Source organism: Canis lupus, unplaced genomic scaffold (genome assembly GCF_011100685.1).
Source record: "Canis lupus familiaris isolate Mischka breed German Shepherd unplaced genomic scaffold, alternate assembly UU_Cfam_GSD_1.0 chrUn_S1630H1821, whole genome shotgun sequence".
NCBI classification, from domain to species: domain Eukaryota; kingdom Metazoa; phylum Chordata; class Mammalia; order Carnivora; family Canidae; genus Canis; species Canis lupus.
In genome coordinates this window covers 44641-64528 of record NW_023330473.1, presented here as the reverse complement: position 1 = coordinate 64528, position 19888 = coordinate 44641, and the positions used below count along the sequence as shown (strand labels likewise).

The 19888-nt window shown below is 61.7% G+C and overlaps 1 long non-coding RNA gene and 1 other non-coding gene across 2 annotated transcripts; one reads left to right on the top strand and one right to left on the bottom strand.

Annotated features, from left to right (window-relative positions):
- The first annotated feature begins 3339 nt into the window (after nucleotides 1-3339).
- Nucleotides 3340-4369, top strand: LOC119878444. Its single transcript, XR_005386903.1, has 2 exons — nucleotides 3340-3623; nucleotides 3787-4369. It is a non-coding gene; the product is annotated as an uncharacterized LOC119878444 (long non-coding RNA).
- A 5933-nt stretch (nucleotides 4370-10302) lies between these two features.
- Nucleotides 10303-14444, bottom strand: LOC119865583. Its single transcript, XR_005386902.1, has 4 exons — nucleotides 13839-14444; nucleotides 12843-12979; nucleotides 11345-11523; nucleotides 10303-10876 (listed from the first exon to the last, which is right to left on the bottom strand). It is a non-coding gene; the product is annotated as a protein arginine N-methyltransferase 2-like (transcript).
- Between the last annotated feature and the right edge of the window lie 5444 nt (nucleotides 14445-19888).

Sequence of the window (19888 nt, the reverse complement as noted above, 5' to 3'; positions counted from 1 at the left end):
AGGAACATTAAACATTTTCTCTTCCTCAGCCACCCTAAAGGACAGCATTGCAGACTGCCCAGCTGACCGACCCATGAATCCAGGAGGAAGTGAGCATGCCTCTCCACAGGTCAATCTAGAACTGTTTTCTGAAGGAGACTTGCTTATTCGGGTACTGTATGACATTTTCCAAATCTATCTCCTGTCAGTGGTTATGATAATAGCAGAATTGGGGCCTCAGAGGTTTTCAAAAAACATTTCATTTCAAATCTTGTTGAATTTATCTTTAATTATCAAGTCAATTTTCTGGTTGGATAAAGTATTCTATATCTATTCCTTCCATTTTTCAGACAATTCTATAACCAAAGTGCCATGTGGGTGAGAGTCACACAGGGCAGAGTCAGAAACCCTTGATGTCCATCCCTGAGAGCCAACGGCTAGTCAAAGAGCAGCCACCTCTCCCCACAAGGGTGATGCTGCATGTGTCCTATCTGTTTCAGGAAGTGTGAGACTCAGGGGGAGGGATGTATGTGTAAATCATACCATAAGCCATCAAACACAAGAAAGGAAACAAACGTACAAAGGAAAAATATCTTTTGTGTATATGGAAATATTAGCAATATTAGCATACCATATTTCATTTTTACTAACTTTGGGCACTTGAACATTTTCTTTCTCTGAAATTTTCTATCTAAATATGATATGTTGGGCAGCCTGGGTGGGCTCAGCGGTTTAGCGCCACCTTCAGCCCAGGGCCTGATCCTGGAGACCCGGGATCGAGTCCCACATCGAGCTCCCTGCATGGAGCCTGTGTCTCCCTCTGCCTGTGTCTCTGCCTCTCTCTCTCTTTCTCATGAATAAATAAATTAAATATTTAAATAAATAAGTAAGTAAGATATATTGCTGGTACCTTAGCAAGGAATCCAGGTTCTGGGTGGCTCAAATGTAACAGATCTTTACCTGCCAAACCAGAAGTACAAAACTTCCACAGACAGTTCAGGAGGAACATGCATCACCCCTGGGTGAGTGGCCACAGAAGAGGCTGGGTCTCTTCTTTAGGAAAGAAGGGGTGGCATGAAAGATCACCGCATCTTTATTTGTATGGTAAGGGCTTATCTAACTATTGAGACAAATCATCACTTTTCTCAGAGTAACTTAAAAGTCAATCTGTGATCTCTCCCCACTCTCAAGCTGAAATAACTACATTTTTAATGCTTCAGATCTAAAAAAAAAGAAAGAAAGAAAGAAAGAAAGAAAGAAAGAAAGAAAGAAAGAAAGAAAGAAAGAAAAGAAAACAACTCCAAAAGGCGTTTCGCCAGGGGAAAAAAATCCTGACCACGTGCTCTGGGCAGGGAAGGCAGGGCTCCTAACCTCGGCGGGAACCAGAGAAACAAAGATACAAGTGACTTTGTCTAGGAAATAAACACAATCCCGGGGTGGGAGTAAGGACAAGGAGAACCGTGTGGGACCCAGAAAAGGCAATCAAATGTGAACGGAGGCTCACCCTTCTGGAAACACGCAGCCAGCACGGAGCGGCGGGCGCGACCGCAGGCCCCAGCAGCGCCCGCCGCGCACGCGGAGCAAAGGGCGGGGAGTCTCGGGGCACGCGCTACCGCAGGGGCTCCGTGTTTCAACAGAAAAACCACTTACGCCCTCTGCAGAGGCTGAATCTTGTTCGTATCCCAAGAGGCCTCATCCACCAGGGCGGCCTCGGGCCCGGGGTCCCCAGGGCGGCCCTCGCGGGGCGGGCGTCAGGACGGACACGGGCCGCCGCCGGCAGAGCACAGGACTCGGCGGGGCCTGCGCGGGCCGCAGCGGGACGGGGCGGCGGAGCACTCGGCGGCCGCGGGCACGAGGGCCCCAGAGCGCGGCGCCCCGGGGTGGAGGCGCCTCCGCAGCAAGCCGGCGGGACCCAGACGCGGCCGCTCGCGCCCCCCACGGCACCCACGGGGGACCCCGACTCGTCGCTCCCCAAGGCGGCGTCTGCGCTGCGGGCTGCGTCCTCGTCGCTGGAACGAAGCCGCCGCAGAGCCGCCGAGCCCCCCGCGGCTGCCCTCGCTCTCGACCCCTGCCGGCGCCAGAGCCGCGCTCCCAGCAGGCAGGGGCTCCGCGACGCCGGCACACGGGCCCCAGGCACCCGCGGTGAGCGGAGCCCGCGCCGACCGAGGGACACCGCGGCCCGCAGGACGAGGGGCGGAGGGCACGTCCAGGGGCCCGCGTGGCGTCGGGCTGCCGGGCACGGGGGGGGCACCTGCGGCGACCAGCGCGCACCGGGTCTGGGCGAGCGGCCGCGTGTCCTCCGGAGAACTCCGGGCTCCCGGGAGGGTCCCGAGGGCGGGGCGGGAGGACGGGCCGGGCACGCCCCGGGCGCTGGGGGAGGCCGGGCAGCTCGGGGACACCGCGGGGGCCGGGGCGGCCGACGGGGCCTCTCAGGGATCCGTGTCCGGCCTCGGCCCCAGGTCTGCGGCGACCGGTCAGGCCCTGGGCAGGCGCACGCGGGGGCGGGGGCGGGGGCGGGGGCGGGGGCGGGGCCCTTCCGGCGGCTCAGGCTGGCCCCGGCCCCCCGCAGGCGGCCCGGCGTGGTCGGCGCTGGGCACGCGGCCTCCAGCCCCGGGGGAGGCTTCGGCGGCGGCGGCGGCGGCGGCGCAGCCAAGGGGACAAGCGCCGCCCTCGGCCGGGTGGGGCGCAGGGAGCCGCGGGGCGGGGCGGGCTGCACGGCGGGGCCTCACCCCTGCGCCCCCGAGGCCGAGGCCAGGGCTTCCCCCGACGGGCCCGGCTCCGGCCCCACTCCCGGGGCTGCAGGCGCGGGCCTCGCCGGGCGCTCGGGGTCCTGAGGGCGCTGATCCCGGCGACGCGCCCGCCCTCGCCCTCGCCCCAGGCCCAGGCCCGTGCTTCGCGGCGAGGACACGGGCCGCCCGACAGGGACGCGGAACACGACGCAGCAGCCACGGCCCGACCCACGGGGAGCCGCGGCCGCCGAGGAGCGTCGAGGTACGGGCGGCTTCGTCCCAGCTGCAGGCGGCGGCGGCCGACACCGCCACACGGACACGCGGGGCCACGCGGGGGCAGGACGTGCCGGAGCCGCGCCGCCGTCCTCGTCCTCGTCCTCGTGGGGCCCCGAGGGCCGCTGCGCCGGGGAGGGCTCCCGCGGAGGCCACGGGCGGGCACAGGGGGCGTCCGGGAGGCCGGCCGGAGGCAGACGGGCCGCGGGACGGGCGCGCCACGGGCTCGGGGCCCAGGTGCCTCCACCCGCACAGCTCGAGGCGGAGGCCGCGTGCTCCCCCTGCCCGCCCCGCGGCGAGGACTCGGAGTTGCTCCGCCGCCCGGCCGGAAGCCAGGGCTCCACGGGGCCTCCGCGCCTCCCCTGCTGCTGCCCCGGAGCCGGAGCCGGAGCCGAGCCGGAGCCGAGCCGAGGAGACCTCGCGGGAACTGCCGTCGGGACAGCCTCAAGCGGAAACCGGCCTCACCCGGCCCAGGGCGGCAGGAAGCGCCAAGACTTCCGGGCGGGCCGCCGCCACGCTCAGCCAGTGAGAAGCCGCCGCCATCACCGGCAGCCAATGAGAAGCCGCCGCCATCACCGGCAGCCAATGAGAAGCCGCCGCCATCACCGGCAGCCAATGAGAAGCCGCCGCCGCACTCAGCCAGTGAGAAGCCGCCGCCGCCCTCCAATGGGCTTTCCTTCCATACAGCCCCGCCCACCCCCCTCCATATAAAAGCGTTTCCCGCCCGCCGCTTCCAGGCTGCAGCGCCTCTGCTGCTCCTGGGGAAACCCGATTCGCCGGTAGAATAGCCGTTTTATCTTGCAAGGTCGACACTTTCCGGCCTGCGAATCCTCCAGCCCTGCCTGGGAAGCGGAGAACCCAGCTCGAAGACTATCTTTCCTCTCACGGATCTACGTGGCGCCCTCGCCCGAGGAGGCCGTTAACCCCGTGACCCGCCCTAAGTCACTAAAAGCCATTTTCGTGGGCTCCGGGGCCCCGGAAGCGACCAGTAAGGAATTCTGTTCTTCAAAAACCGTTTCTGTTGCTCAGAAGCCAGTTTCCGTCAGATGTTGATTTGGGCTTTGCAGACTGTAACCCACGCCCAGGGTTTCCTGACAAAACACCGTGTTCTGGAGGACGCGAGTCCCAAGGAGTGGACCCGCCCCCCCCCCGGCCGGACCCCCGGGCGGCCTCGCGCTACCGAACTGTGCCCGTGTCAGGTTGTACTTGAGAAAAGTGCAAGACATTTTTGAATATTTTCTGCGGAGTTTCATGAATATGCTTTTGCGACGACTTAATGTGAATCTTTTGTAACCTGCCAGTAATCTTAATGTGCGACCATACTGTATTATCAGGCTTGTAAAATGTATGGACTATAAAAAAGAAATTCTGAAAAGATGCAAAACTAATGCTGTACTCATGCATTAATTACTGAAAAGTTGCACTGGCTCATCATTCCATTGTTGAATGGAAGCGTCGTTCAAATTTATGAAATGACTATTCACGACTCAGTATTTTCTGGCAAGAAAAACAATTATTCATTCAACAAATATTAGTGTTAGAGGTGTTAGGGTGCGTCACTGAAATTCTGCCCTGTAGAGACTTCGGTCCTAGAGCAGAGATGGGAATGCAGAAGGAACAGCTGGCTTATTAATGTAACAGCTGAGGAAGCAGACGACTTTTATCTTGGATACTGAGAAAGTATAAGGTGCACTTGGAGGATGCTGAGAAGAATTTCAGCAATACAGTTTTACCAACACAAATTCAAATTGTTATGTAAGATTTTTTTATATGGAAAATCATAATGTTTTAAAAGGCTTATTTATATTTATATATGTAAACATGCAAATTCTTAATATTTAATAGGTTTATTTATTGTATACTTTTATTGATGAAAGCATCTACACATACACAGAATAGAGCAGTGGACTTCATATATGTCACCCAGCTTTGGCAATCATTAGCATTTTGCCATACTTGTTTTACTGATCTTCAGTTTTCTTTTTGCTGGAGTAATTTCAAAGAAAACCTTAAACACGTCATTTCACCTGGAAAACCATCAGTCGCATCTCAAATAAAAAAGGCATTTTCCAGGGCTCCTGGGTGATTGTCTGACTCTTGGTTTCAGCTCAGGTCATGGTCTCAGGGTCTTGGATTGAGGTCAGACTCTGCCCTCAGCAGGGAGTCTGCTTGTCCTTCTCCATGCCCTTCCCCATGCTCTCTCTTGCTCGCTCGCTCACTCTGGCTGTCTCTCAAATAAATAAAATCTTTTAGAAGAAAAGACATTTTCTTACTTGTGGCATTTTCACACCTATGAAAATTCACCATGATTTCTTTTTTTCTTAAATATTTATTTATTTATTTATTTATTTATTTATTTATTTATCGAATCCCACGTCGGGCTCCCGGTGCCTGCTTCTCCCTCTGCCTGTGTCTCTGCCTCTCTCTCTCTCTCTCTCTCTCTCTCTCTGTGACTATCATAAATAAATTAAAAAAATAATAAATGTTTGACTAGATGCAGGATCCTTTTGTTCAAGAATATTTTAAAAACCAAATATATATTTTTTAAATGAGTGACACTTGTGATGGTTAATTTTGTGCCAACTTGGCTAGGCCTATTTAGTCAAACGTTCTAGATTTCTCTGCGAAGGTATGTTCTAGATGTGATTAACATTTAGATCATTAGACTTTGAATAAAGCAGACAAGGCTTTCCAGTGTGATGAGCAGTCACATGAAGTCACTGACTTCATGCAGTCAGTTGAAGGTCTTAGTAGAGATGAGACTGACCTCCCTGAGAAAGGGGATTCTGATGGCAGACAACCTTGACCTTCGGACTCAAGCTGCAGCATGACGTCTCCTGGGTCTCCAGCCTGCAGGAGAGAGGCATGATCCACATATACAGATAGTGATGAAGGATAAACATAGAGATGCTGTAGATCGAGAGAGATGACGTGGGTAGCGCACGTAAATCCTATTGGTTCTTCTTCTTGGGAGAACCCTGATAAGACTTCTTAAGGGAGAATATTTTAGGAAATACAGCTCCCCAAAATATAAAAAGGGCAACATGAAATGTCAAAGTAACAAAAAGTAATGCTGAAAATATTGAAGTTATGCTTGCCTCCAGTTTCTCTCTTCTGTGTTCAAACTGAACTTTGATGAATTTCAGAAGTGAGCTGTTGCTCTTGGATGGAAAAGAGTAGATTGTGGCTGGCTACAGCCACATTTTCCTAGTTAGTTAGTTTACACGTCATTTAATATTAATTATGTTCTGGCACATTAAAAACAAACACATTTATTCCTGATAGGGCCCCCACTCAACCTCCACTTTTATGTATTTTTTAATATGTAGCCCATTTCTTTTTTGTAAAATTGGCACTAATACCTATTTTGGGATGCTGCATAAAGTCTGGCCCAAAATAGCAATAAATGTCAATGGTCATTATCACCAGCATCACCACCGTTTGCTTTGCTCTGAGTCCACGTGGAGCTCCTCGCACAGCAGAGAATGCATTTGCTTCCAGGGTGAGTTTATGAAATGACATTTTAAAAATGGGACTCATTTCCCAGGCCTCACTTAACAGTACTCCCAGCTGATACGGCCCGTCTCCCCCAAAAGCCGACCCTTTGCTTCCCCCAGAGGTCCCAGCTCCTCCCGGATTATTCACGGCCCTCTGGGCTGTGTGCAGTGGAGCAGAACAGCTCAAATGAGGTTCGTGCATTAGGGAGAAAGCTGCAGGGCAGTGAAGAAGCCTGCCCATCCCTGCCCCTTCCCAACCCACAAGGGGCCTTCTTTTAACACACCCGAAGTCACCATCCAGTGCCTGTCACAACACATGGTCATGCCGGCACCTGCCTGGCAGCTGCATAACCTTGGGGAAACCTCTTAACCTCTTCAAGTTCCATTTATTAGTCTGACAAAAGAGGGACACTGATTTCGGGGCTCTGTGAGCATCTGCATGCGTGAGCGTGAATGAAAGCTCAGTAAAGACAATAAATAGACAGACGGATGGATGGACAGATGGCTGGCTGGCTGGAGTGTGTCTCTTACAGATCCCAACACACTTCCATATACCTGATCCTCGCCACATCCTTGTGATGTGAACAGGGAAAGTAAAGTCCCCTTGACAATGAGGCAAACGACGCAAGACCCTGGCAGGATGGAAGTGGGTGTCAGTTTTCACAGTAAAGTGCAGTTTATCCTGGTTACCTCTCACCATGGTGCGAAGTTGAGGTCAGGTGTCTTGTGTCAGGTCACTATTTCCTGCATGAATAATGTATGGACAATTTCTAAAGAAAAAATTTCTATCCCACTATGTCAACCTAAATTATCATATACCTTAAATATAGATTAGTGTAAACTCCAAGCAAATGTATAAACTGACTATCTATAGAGCCCTATGCCGGTGCCTCCGGCTGCCACCAGCGCCCGGGGCAGGGCTCCAGGGGGGACTCGCCCCGCCGGCGGCCCCCCACCCCTTGCTCAGTCCAGGCCAGGCCCCAGGCTCCACTTGCTACTTTCCATATTTCCTGTGGAAGCAGAGCGGCCAGGGAGACCAGCTGGGGGCAGGATACAGCAGCCATCCCAGGGGGCTTCTCTCCATGCGGGGCCATTGCAAGGCTGAGGTGCTGAGCTTCGGCTCCCCAGGGGCGGCGAGCAGATGGACCGGGGCAGCCCAGCACCCAGGCGCCCGGCGCATCCGGGCCGAGCCTTGGCTTCCTCCCGCCGTCTGCTCACCGCCCTCCCTGCTGCTGGGACGGTGGCCCGGTGTGTGCCCGGGGCAGGGGTGCCTGCAGGCCTCTAGGGGCGCAGCAGTGGGGACAGGGCCAGGAGGCTGCAGGGCAGCAGGCCTGGCCCAGACGCCACACCCCTCCCCCGGCCCCCCGCAGGCTCCCCAGGATGCACCGGCCTCATTCCCCCTCGGTCTCCTGCTCCTGCAGTGCCTGCCACGTGTCAGGCCCCGTGCTGGCCTCAGAGGGGAAGCCTGGGAACGCTCAGAACCCGGGCTGGCTGGGCTGCGGTGGCCGGAGGCCGGAGGCCGGAGGCTGGAGGCTGGAGGCCAGAGGCTGGAGCCTACCCTCGGGGGCTCCGATGCCACAGCAGGGGCAGCAGGCCACGCTGCACGCCCAAGAGTCGCCCCCACCCAGTCTGGGCCCTGGGCACTGCCGCACATGGGCACAACACGTTTTGTAAAAAAGCAGACAGATGCAGGTCAGTCAAGGTCTTCCTGTTGCAACGATGACCTTGCCTGAGCCTCCAGGTCCACCACGGGGTCAGCTCCGGGGTGCAGAGGGCACGGGGTCAGGCCAGGGGGTCGGCCTGGGGCTGCTCCCCCCACCCCCCCACAGCGGGGGCAGCCCCGCTGAGCAGATACCCCTAAAGCCACCCCACCCCGAACACAGGCCAGCTGCCAGGCCTCCAAGAGGCGCCGGGATGGGGGCTGGCAAGCTGGTGGCCCTGTGAGCAGTGCGGGGTGGAGCTGTGCCACAGGAGTGCCAGGCGCCCCCACAGGTGCCCCTGACATCCCCTGTGGCCCCCCCATCATTCAGGGGTCCCCAACATCCCCTGCCGCCTCATCTCCCCATCATTGAGGAGCCCCTGACATCCCCAGAGGCCCGCTCAGCAGTGGGGGTTCCATCCCAGCACGGGGATGTCGGGGGTCACAGCAGGGCCCCGCAGTGTGACTGCATTGCAGATCAGGGCCTTAAGGACATGGGTCAAATGAAGCCGCCGAGGTGCAGCTGTGTCCTCGGAGGCCCCGCTCCCTCCCTTGGCGGCTGCCTGAGGGGACGAGGAGGCGCAAGTGGCCCAAGCATCGGGGCCGAGTGAGCAACACTGCTGCCCGACACGATCCCGGCGACATGGTGGCCTCCGCATCATCCGACAGCATGACGCACATTCAAGTCCTTGTGACCTCAGGGGAGTGAGATCACTCAGGTCGTCTTCTGAGCACAGTGACATTCAGCTAGAGATTAATAAGAAAAAATACCTAGAAAATTCCACCTTTGGAAATTAAGCCACAATTTCTAAATAGCCCTGGGACAGCAGAAGAACTCATAATGGGAATTAGAAAATACTTGGAACTGGGAGATACTGGAAATAAATCAAAATATGCTGTTGCCGCCGCAGCAGCTCTAGAGGAGAAAGCAAGGGTGCGCGCAGCAGGAGAGGAAAGAAGCTGCAACTCCACCGCCGGAGCAGCCACCCCCGGGGACGCGAATCCCGAGCCCGCCCTGACGCCCGAGAGAAACCGAGGCTGGGGGCGCTGAGCTGTGCGCCAGGGCGACCGACGGAGCCGTAAACGAAGAGCAGATTCCTTCCACCGGATGCAGCAAGTGTATCCTTAAGGAAAATAATGTCGAATCGGACAAAATTAACACTTAAGAACTTCTGTTTATCAAAATAGAGAGAAGACTAAGCCACGGAGCAGGTGTTTGCAGAACAAGCCTATGAAGGGCTTCTAGCCGGGCCCGCCAAGGACGCCGACGCTGAGGACCCTGGCTCCCGGGAGCCCCACGGCGGCCGTGCACCCAAGGGGAACGCGCGGGCCCACACGCACCACCTGCCGCACCTGCCGGGGCCGGCCTGGGAGGCCACCCACTGACCACCCGCTGACCACCAGCGGGGCAGGACATGGCGGGAACCCGCAGCAACACGGGTCGGGGCTCACAGGTGCCCGTGAGCTGAGCGACGCCCACAGCGAGGGACAGGGCCTGGATGGCACCAGCCCGGCGGCTTCAACGGCCCGGGGGCTGGACGTCCCCCAGCCCGGCGCCTCCCTCCTGGGACCTGGAGACCCGGCCCGGTCCCCGGGCAGCCGCCTTCTGAGGGGCTCTCCCCCGGAAGGGCACGAGTCCGTCCTGGGGGCCCCCCTCGAGGCCTAAGCACCTCCCAAACACCTGCTCCTAAGGGCCCCCCCCGCCAGGAGCCTCAGCCTAGGAGTGTGAGCGGCACAAGCTTCAGGCTCCAGGAAGCAGCCTGTGTGCCCCACCGGCCCCAGGAAGCTGCGCGTCACCGGGGGCACCACCCTCGGAGGCACTGCGTGCTGGGCACTTGGGGCAGCCGCTCGCGGCTGACGGTCTCGGTCGAGTGCTTGTTACAGAGAGATGCACACCTGCACACCCGTCACTCACGCGGTTGGGATATACCGTTCATATTGCAATGTAAAGTCAACTAAAAATCAAAACAATACACACCAAAAGACGTAGACCTGGACCTACAGGCAGGGACGTTCCTTCACACCAGGTGAAAAAGGCTACAAAGCAGCACACGCGGTACGATCCCACGCTTGCCGACACAGCACACGCACATGGAAATGGGATACACGCCAACACTCATTTCTTTAAAATTATTTATTGAGTATGTGCTATGCGCCAACACATAATTTACGTGGAAGACATCTCTACGACTGTACTATCCATGCAGAGTCCCGTCACATGCATCACCGCCTCCAGGCCCTGCACGGCTTTGGGGCGCCCACCTTCGCACGACAGGGAGGGACCCGGGCAGCAAGGACACCATGACACATGATACGTGAACAGCCACTTTCACAGGAGTACGAGGTTGATGCACGTGTGCCCTATGAGTTGAGATCTAGACCTAGCTTAGGGACACAGTGCCACCGACTCGGCCACGAGCCAGACTGTGGACACCTGGGGACACAGCCTACTTCTAGAGCACAGACACGGGCAGTGACAGGGGTGAGGGGTCCCCACCGAGCCCCACGCGGCGCCTCTGGAGGCCACGAGGAAGGTAGCGTGCACGCACACGGGTGTCCCGCCGCCGGGCAGGGGAGCTCTCAGGCCACAGGAACGGGGGCTCACATCCAAGCACGTCTCCGCCCGGGCTCATTCCTGCAGCACCTGCTTCCCACAACTTCGACCGTCATCTCCAGATGGGAAAGATCTTCTCTCCAACCTGAAAACAGACAAAGCAAATCAGTCATAATAAACCGCTTGAGTGTGACTCACACGCAGCACCTCCTGATGACGACTCAGGATGGCACCCAAGAGCGACTTCCAGGCGGAGAAGTTTTCTTAATGACCAAGATTAAGACTTTGACATAAAATTAGCACAAAGCAGGTAGGAGACCAGAGGAGAACCGTCGCGTCCCCTCTGCCATCCTGCACCAGGTGTGGGAACGGCGGCCCGGCCCGCTCTCCACCGGGGCCTCCTGGACACGGGAAGGGTGGCCTTGGGCTGGGCCCCTGCCCTCAGACTCACCTTCCTGCCCCCGTTTCCTGTTCTACCAATAACAGCACCCAATTCCCGTGAGGAGGGTGAGAAAGCAGCGCAGGCGCGCAAGGCCGAGGCCGTGGCACCGCGACCGCCACACCCGTCTCCCAGCACCAGCGCCCAGCACCCGCCCTGCAGCACAAGCCTTACTTTCTGCGATGTGGGGTCTTGTGTGGATGTGGGGTCTTGTGTGGAAGCTGAGCGCCACGGACATGTGCCTCCTCCACACGGGGTTTCTCTGCAGCACAACCAAGCCTGTGACCACATCTCCCGAGACCACGGACATGGGTTCGTCCATCATAAACAGCACCTGCTTCCAGTGGGTGGTTCTGCAAGACACGGGGCACGCATCACCTCTGTGGGGTGGACCCCCAGGCTCCCCCGTGGGGCAGATGCACCAGGCCCATGGCGAGGCCTCTGTGGGCGCCAGGGACTGGGCCGCAGCCCAGTGAGCACACGGCTCTAGGTGCTCCCAGGCCCCCGCACCCTGGCACGGGCATCTACCGCATCCCTGCCCGGTCCTTAGGCTGCCAACGCCGAGTTCTAGTTTCCGCAGTGCAGGAAGGCCACTGCCCCTGGGAGTCGGGCTGGAGGGGGTGTGGCAAGTGTGACATCTGGGACAAACTGTCACGTTCCGCGCTCTCTGGGTTCTGCAGGCCCTGAGGACACGGCTCCACGGCTTCACGTCCCTCCGACCCCAGCCGCTGTGAGGGCCCCTGTCCCCGCGTCCCAGAGCGCTGCCCGGGCTCGGCACCTGCCTGCCCCACCCCACCGTGTGCGGGCACTCGACTGCCCGGGGCCTGAGTTCCCACCCTTGACGGGCGACAGCTCGCATCTGTGCGCCGGGACCGGGAAGGGCAGCAGGAGGCCTGGCCCCGCCACCTCCACGGACGCTCCGGCCAACAGCCTGGCTCCTGTGGTGCGGACGGATGCGAGGCCCTGAGGACCCCCACTGCGGCCAGTGTTGACCCGAGCAGCGCGGCTGCCCGCCCCGGCCCGGGCACCTACCGCGCAGGCCCACGGAGGCCCCATGAAGGCAGCGCTGCACCGGGCTGCTGGGTCCAGCTCCAAGGCAGACCGCAGCGCCCAGCGCGCCTGAGCAGCGTGCAGCGTCAAAATGCTACTGCACAGAAGTGTCCCAGGGGCGGCTGGGGGCTCAGTCCGGGGAGTGTCTGCCTTCGGCTCAGGGATGACCCCGGGGCCTGGGATCGAGTCCCGCATCGGGCTCCCTGCTCAGCGGGGCGTCTGCCTCTCCCTTCCCCGCCCTGCCCTCTGCTCATGTGCTCTCTCGCCCACTCTCTCCCTCAAATAAAATCTTTAAAAAAAATTTGTCTCAAGAAACACTGACCTTCCTCAAGAAAGTCTTGGGGAGTTAAAAGCCCCTACAATTCCGTGGGTTGTGCTTGTATTAGACCATGGGAAGCTGAAGCAGCGTCCAGGGCAACTGAGGCAGGCAAAGTGTGCTCCGCCCGTTCATGCAGGGGTCAGAGGACAAGCAGGGCAGCCCAGGGCAGGGGCGGGTGGGGCACGGTCCCGGTCCCCCGCCCACCGCCCACACACGCCACTGCCTCCCCAACGGCTGCGCGGCAGGGAACCTGCACCCGCTCCTCCCGGGGCAGCGGAGCCCCTGCGGGTGCTGCACACTCACGGGTGAAACGGGCCTGTGCTCGGCACCAGCTGCGGCTCGTCCTCCTCCAGGCTCTGGAACCGGACACTGAACCAGGCCGTGAATCCATGCAGCGTGCCGGCCTTCCTGATCTCAAAGTGCAGCTCGCCTTTCACGGTCTGTTCAGGCAAACGATAAGGAAGGGACGCGGCTCCCGTGAGCGCGTGACAGCAGGCGGCGAGGGCTCCGGGGCAGGAACTAGCAGCTGTCCCCGCCAGCCCCGCTCAGATGCCGCTGCACTGCCCGGCCCCACGTCTAGTCCAGTAACTGTGGATGCAACTTGCTAGTGTCGCCAAACACAGCAAACCTGCTCCTCGGGAAAGAACTACTAAAGCTGTCAGCACAAATTCACATGCTGCAGATAATCAGAAAAGGTTTCAAAAAAAAAAAAAAGAAAGAAAGAAAGAAAAGGTTTCAAGCAACGTGGGCCTCACTTGCCTCATTTTCTGGCCCCATATTTGAGTGGAATCCTATTTCTTCTCAATTCTTGGCATAAAGAACCGGGCCTCTCTATACTGCGAAACTAAGTGCAGAGCCAACAGCTCAGCTCCCGGCTGAGCTCCAGGGGGTTCCAGGGACCCGCTCCCAAGCTCTGCACCTTGCACCTCCGAGCACACCCTTAAAATGAGACCCTCCTGAATGCACACGCGCCACCTCGTGGCAACAGGGGGAATGTAAGAGTGAGAATTAAGAATTTTGTCATCCATGGTAGCACAACTTAGAAAAAAAATTTTTAACTTGAAATCCTTGAAGAAACTAGATATAATTTATTAGAATCTCAAGATGCTGAAAATATTAAACATAAATATAAAAATGACTGATTATGTTAAAGAGGTCTGTGAAAAAATAATGTAAAAATACAAAATCAGAGCATAAAAAAGACAAGACTCGGGGAAAATCAAAGGCAAGTTTCCTCAATCTGTTTATTCGCACAGAGTCTGGTACGTGCGCCGCCCACTTAGCCTCCGGGGCTCTCACCTCCAGGTCAGCGATCTGCACGGTTCTCCTGCCCAGCTGCAGGATGGTGCACGGTTCAGACAGTCTTCTGGCTTCAAAATGTGGTTGTACTTGGGCTTCGAAAAAAACTCCTTAATCACTAAAGATCTAGGGAAAAAGTAGGAGTTGCTCAGAGGCGTGAACCAACAGCTCAGGTTCTGACACACAGACTCGCTTTGTCTCCAGCGTGAGCAGGAATTCCACGCCACCGTGTGCAGCACGAGGGCCCCAAGGCAGGGCCGGGGGGTCCCTGGGGCGGCCCGCTGAGCATGCACGGTGTGCGAGCACACCTATGCCCTCCTCGTGGGGCCTGAACACACCAACACCCTTCCCACGCAGGCTGCCCGGCCCACCCCACCGCCGTGGCTCCGGTCACCGCGGCCCCCTCCCGACACGTGGACAGGAGGTCCATGGGAGCCGAGCGCCGGGTCACCGCGTAGACACTTGGTTGTCTCATGGCACAAGCAGGGTGAGGACGGTGAGATGTGCACACATGGCCCTGTCTAGGTGGCTCCGTAAGAAATGCTCTGAAGTGGCAGGACTACGGGCCACGGGCCGATCGGGGCAGCCCTCACCCTGCGCCGGGTGTCCTGCCGCCGTCACCTGCACTGCCCGGCACTGCCCCTGGGTGCAGACGGGTGGGTGGCTGTGGGGCCAGGGCCTCAGGGCTCTGCGTCTCTTGCCTTCCAGGGACAAGGAGCTGCCCGGCCCCAGCCCTCGCGAGGCCAAGGTGAGAGCCCGTCCTAGGCCCCGGGCAGGACGTGGGGGGAGCTGGGGCCAGCTGTCTGCACCCCGTCCCCCAGGACATCCCCGGGCGTCTCCCCAGTCCCCCGTCCCAGCGGTGCACGGGCTGCCAGGAATGCACCCCAGACCCGGAGCCGTGGTCCGCGGGGGCCCCTGTGCCTTCCTGGCTCCTCCGGGTCCCGCGGGGGACTGGACGTGGCCCGAGCACCCACCTCCCAGGCTGGAGCCTCACCTGCGGCCCCCGCTTGTCCTCTTCCAGAAACTCCGCCAGGAGACCTGGCGCGCAGACAAATGGATAAAAATGCTCAAGCGATGGCACCACTACCTCCCCAGCGAGAAGGTGGGGCGCTGGGTGCCCCCGAGGGCTCTCCGTCCTGACGGGGCTGGGGGGCCGCCCTCAGTGTCCTCCTGCCCTGTCTTCGGGGGAGCCCCCTGCCTGGGGAGAGTCTGCTGGGAGCCCGAGCCTCCCCAGGCCCCGGGTCGGCGGTGGGGGAGTGTCAGGTCGGGGCCACGGTCCCTGCTCCTCGTGGGGGATGGGGCCCAGCTCCAGGGAGACCCAGCCTCCCGCAGACACCCTGGAGCCGAAGCTGGAAACTTCTAGATGCCTCGCGCTCCCTGGGCTCCAAGGGGCCGCCCTGGGCCCCTCTCACCAGCACTGCCTTCCTCCCCGCAGCTGCGATGCTGAGTCTACAAGGGGGTCCCACCCCAGGTGCGGGGACAGGTGTGGCTGCGATTGCTGAACGTCGACCAGGTTAAGGCCAGGAATGCCGGGAAATACCAGGTGGGACCCGTCCACTCCCCGTGGACCCTCGGTCCCCTCCCTGCCCAGGGCTGACCCTCCATGTCCCCTCCCCACCGGGCTGAACTCCCGCGTCCCCTCCCCACCTGGGCTGATCCTCCATGTCCCCTCCCTGTCCAGGGCTGACCCCCTGTCCCCTCCCCTCCAGGCTGAACCCCCATGTCTCCTCCCCACCCGGGCTGAACCCCCGTGTCCCCTCCCCACCCGGGCTGACCCCCCATGTCTCCTCCCCACCCGGGTTGATCCTCCATGTCCCCTCCCTGTCCAGGGCTGACCCTCAGTCCCCTCCCTGCCCACGACAGCTGGGCACAGGCCCTCACGCAGGCCCCGCGGGCACGGTGGGCACTCCCGCCATCCCCGGCCCCCCAGGGGAAGGGTGGAGCTTCCTGCAGGACACACTGCCATGGTGGCCCCAGGGCTCCCTGCCCAGGACGGCAGCTGTTGACAGGTCGGGGTCTGTGTCCCTGACGCCGGCTCCTCCTCCCAGGGTCTCCCTGCAGGAAATGAAGGAGGAGGCCCTGGTCTCCTCCCGGGACATCATGCAGATTGACCTGGACGTCAATGGGACGTTCCGCAGTCACACCATGTTCTGGGAGGGCTACGGGGTCGGGTGAGGCTGCTGGGCCTGCGGGGTTTGGGGGCCCGGGGGAGGCCCGGGGGCTTCTGTGCAAGGGACACGGGGTCTCCGAGGCCGGGGGGAGCAACGGCAGCAAACAACACACTGCCACATGGTAGGGTGCTCGGGATGACCCCCGTGCCCCCACTCCCAGGGTCTCGGGGATGGGGAGGCCCCGTCCTGGGGTCACCGTCTGAACTGAACCCCAAGGGGGTGAGGGGCAGACCCATGAAGAGCAGGGGGCCGGGGTGGGGGCGTGGGGGGCAGGAAGGGGACCTGGGGGCCAGGGTGCATGGCCGCAGCTGGACTGGGACATATGGACCCGACGAGGGTCGGACAGGTCAGGGTGACACCCACCCTCGGTGCTTTATGTACTTCTGAATTCTGGGCATTTTATTTTAGACAATTTGCAGTTGGTGAGGACACATAGCATGACGACCCCCAGATGCCACCCCGGTCCAGGCAGGCCCTGCGCTGAGCACACGGGGCCCCAGGGGCAGGGGCAGGGGTCACAGCAAACCCCAGACTGGGGTCGCCTTTATCTGTAGACGTCTCCGTGTGCACCTTAGAGAAGGGGGTGCCCTGTGTCTGCAGCCCCCCACCCCATCCCCCTCAACCAACGCCCCCAGGCCATCCCCCTACATCACCCCCCACACCATCCCCCACACCCCCAGACCCCCACCCCTACACTATCGGTCCCGCCCCCCCCCCCCCCCCCCAACAAGGACGCGGTGCAGCTGCCCCCTGTGGGACATGCTCAGCCTCCCAGGCCACCTTGGGGTTCTCTGGATGGCCTGCTCCCGTCAGAAGCCCGGGTGTCCCGTAGAGTCCCCAGGGGCTGCGGGGAGGTGGGGAAGGCAAGGAGCCCCCGACAGGGGGGTGCCGGTGGGTGGACCAGAGGGTGAAGCTACCTCTGTGCGCAGCAGGCAGGGTGTGTGGGAGCCCGGGACCCCAGGGGTGACCTGCAGGGGCGCCAGGGGCGGGGCTAGGGGGCTACCAGGCAAGGGTAGCTGGGCTTCCCAGGGGGCCGCTCAGACCGTCTCCCCACGAGAACTCGGTGCTCCTCCCTGCAGGGAACCTGCAGCCCCCTGGGGCCCCCGTGGCCCTCAGAGCGCGGCGGGGTCAGGCTGACCTGTGACCCCCGCCCAGGGGGAGCCGGCCTCCAGCACCCCGGCCCGGGGGCCGCGGAGCCGGGGTGCAGACTCAGGCCGCCGTGCGGGGGGCATCCGGCGGCTCCTGGCAGCGCTGAGGGGCCGCACCCCGTACCCCCCGTGCTCAGATAGTGACCCCAGGGGTTCGCAGCCTGTATCCGGGTCACACCTGCACGACGTTCCCTGCTCTCCTCACAGTGGCTCAGACCTGGAGCCCCGAGATGCTCTGGGATGTGTGGGCCCCGGGTCCCCCGCACAGAGTCCAGCCCAGGGACACCTGGGAAGTCGTGGGGGTGTGCTCAGGGCCACGGATGCCCCGGCTGCGTGGGCTCGGGGCAGGGGCCACGTGGGGCTGGTGGTGTTCCTGGGACACGGGGCCAGGCCAGGCCAGGGCAGGGGAGGAGAGGCGTCAGGGGCTGTGGGGACCGGGGCAGGGGGAGCGCTGGCTCCCAGGGGACGTGCGGGGGGGCCGCTCCAGGGCTGGAGGGGGCGCTGGCGGTGCTCGGGGAATCCAGAGCTGCACACCCCATGGCGGGAGCCGCTCGGAGGCGTCGGACACCCCAGGGTGCACTTAACCCCCAGCACGCTGCACGTGTGAGGTCACCGCCTGTCCCCGTGCACAGACCTGACCCCAGAGATCGGCCTCTGCGGAGGGGCCCTGCGGGCCGCGGGGCCTGCGGGGCGGGTGTCGGCACCTCGGTGGTCTTGCTGGCCGGGGGCTGACTGAGCAGAGCCCCCCGCTGTCCCCCCTCCTAGGCAGGGAGCCCTGTTCCTCGTGCTGGCGGCCTACTCGGTGTACGACACCGTGAGTGTCCCTGCCCCCCCTCCTGCCCTGCGGGCAGCCTTGTCCTGAGTGCTGGTGACCAGCGGGACTCACAGTCAGGGCCCCAGCTCCACGGCCCCGAGATGCCGGGGAGGGTCTCTCTCCTCCGGGACGGGCAGGGGGCGGGGTGCAGACCTCCCAGGGGAGGCAGGGCCTGCGTGCCCGAGGGCCGGGGCTGCCCGGGGCCCCCGCGTGCACCGCGGCCGTCCTAGAGCTCGGGTCTGGACCCTGACAGACGGCACTACTGACGAGAACCCGGGCGGGGAAGGCTCCCACTCCCCTGAAGGGCACGAGGCCGAGGCGCCCAGGAGGCCGCCCCCTTCCACGGCACATTCCAGAAGGGTCCCCGAGGACCCCAGCTCACGCACTCCCCGGCCCCGCGGGGTGTCCTGGCCCAGCTCTCCTCGTGGGACCTGCCAGGGACCACAGTCAGGCCCCCCGACCTGCCCTCCGGGGGGTCTCCAGACCTGGCGGGTCCCCTGCAGCCTGGCACAGCTCACGGAGGCCCCTCCTGCTGGTCTGAGGATGGGGGCCCTGCCACGGCGGCCGCAGGGCTCGGTAGTGGGGCCCGGGGTGCTGGCACCCGAGCTGGTCCGGGTGGCCCTCACCTGCCCCCCCCGCCCCGCCTTCTGGGAGCCCCCTCCGGGAGCCCGGGCTGTGAGGGAGCCTGGGGAGCCTGACGCCCGCGGGGAGGGCTCAGAGGGGGCCTCGGGGCGCACGCTCTCCGTGGGGCTCTGGCTCTTGCAGGAGGTGGGCTACTGCCAGGGCATGAGCGAGATCGCGGCCATCCTCATGTTCCTGCCCGAGGAGGACGCCTTCTGGGCGCTGGCCCAGATGATGACCAACGACAGGCACGCCATGCACGGTAGGGGCCCGCCGGGCCGCCGGGCGGAGGGGAGTCAGGAGGGCCTCCCTGAAGGCTGCTGCACCAGGGGGCAGGCGGGGACCCCCAGCCCGCACCCCCGCACGGGCAAGGGCCCCGCCTCCCCGGTGGCCTCGGGGTCCCGGAGCCACGGCCACCCGCCCCACCGTCTGCAGGCCGGGCTCGCACTCCCGTTGCCCCCCCTCCTCCCGCCCGGCTGCCTGCTTGCCCCCCAGGCCCCCCTGCCAGCCCACGGCCACACGGGGCCCAGGGGGCAGCGTCTCCCCCTCCTGGGGGCCCCCAGCCTCACTCCTAAGCCCCACAGAGGGCCATGCATGCCCATCACCCTCCCCATGGCCTGCACCTGCTGCCCCTCAGGGCTGGGGACCCGCCTGTCCCCGCAGCGGCCCCTGCAGGAGAGAGGGTGCTGGGTCAGCCGGGCCTGGTCCTCAGCTCCCAGCTCATGCCCCGCGGGCATGTCCCTGGGCCCCAAGCCCCTAGCCTGGGAGGCAGCCCTGCCCTCTGGGAAGAGTGGGTCCAGTCAGGGCTCTGAGGGCGGTGGGCACACGGGGGTCAGGGCGTGGGGGGGGGGCCCTGCCCCGGCACCCCCCACCCTACCTGGTGCAGGAGGCCCTGATCGTGGGGGCCTGGGGCCTTCTCAGGCTTCTTCGTCCCAGGCTTCCAGAAGCTCCTCAGGTTCCAGGCTCATCATGAGCGCGTCTTCCAAAGAGCTCTCCTTGACCTGAGGAAGCACATGGCGAGTGGGAGCTCCTGAGGCTCCCTCCCCGGGGCCCGGGGCAGGGGGTGGGGGGCACGGCACTCCAAGCTGCCCAGAATTGGGGTCACATTCTTCCCCCTGGGGCCTGGACGAGGAGCAGATGTCCACCGGCATCTATACCCCAAAGTGGTTCCTGCAGTGCTTCCTCGGCCAGGGGAGGCCCCCCCGGGACCCCCGCTCCCGGACCTGCCCCCTGCCCCTGGGGAGGGCCCAGCTCAGCCCCACCCTCCAGACAAGCCAGGCCCGACCCCTGAGGCTG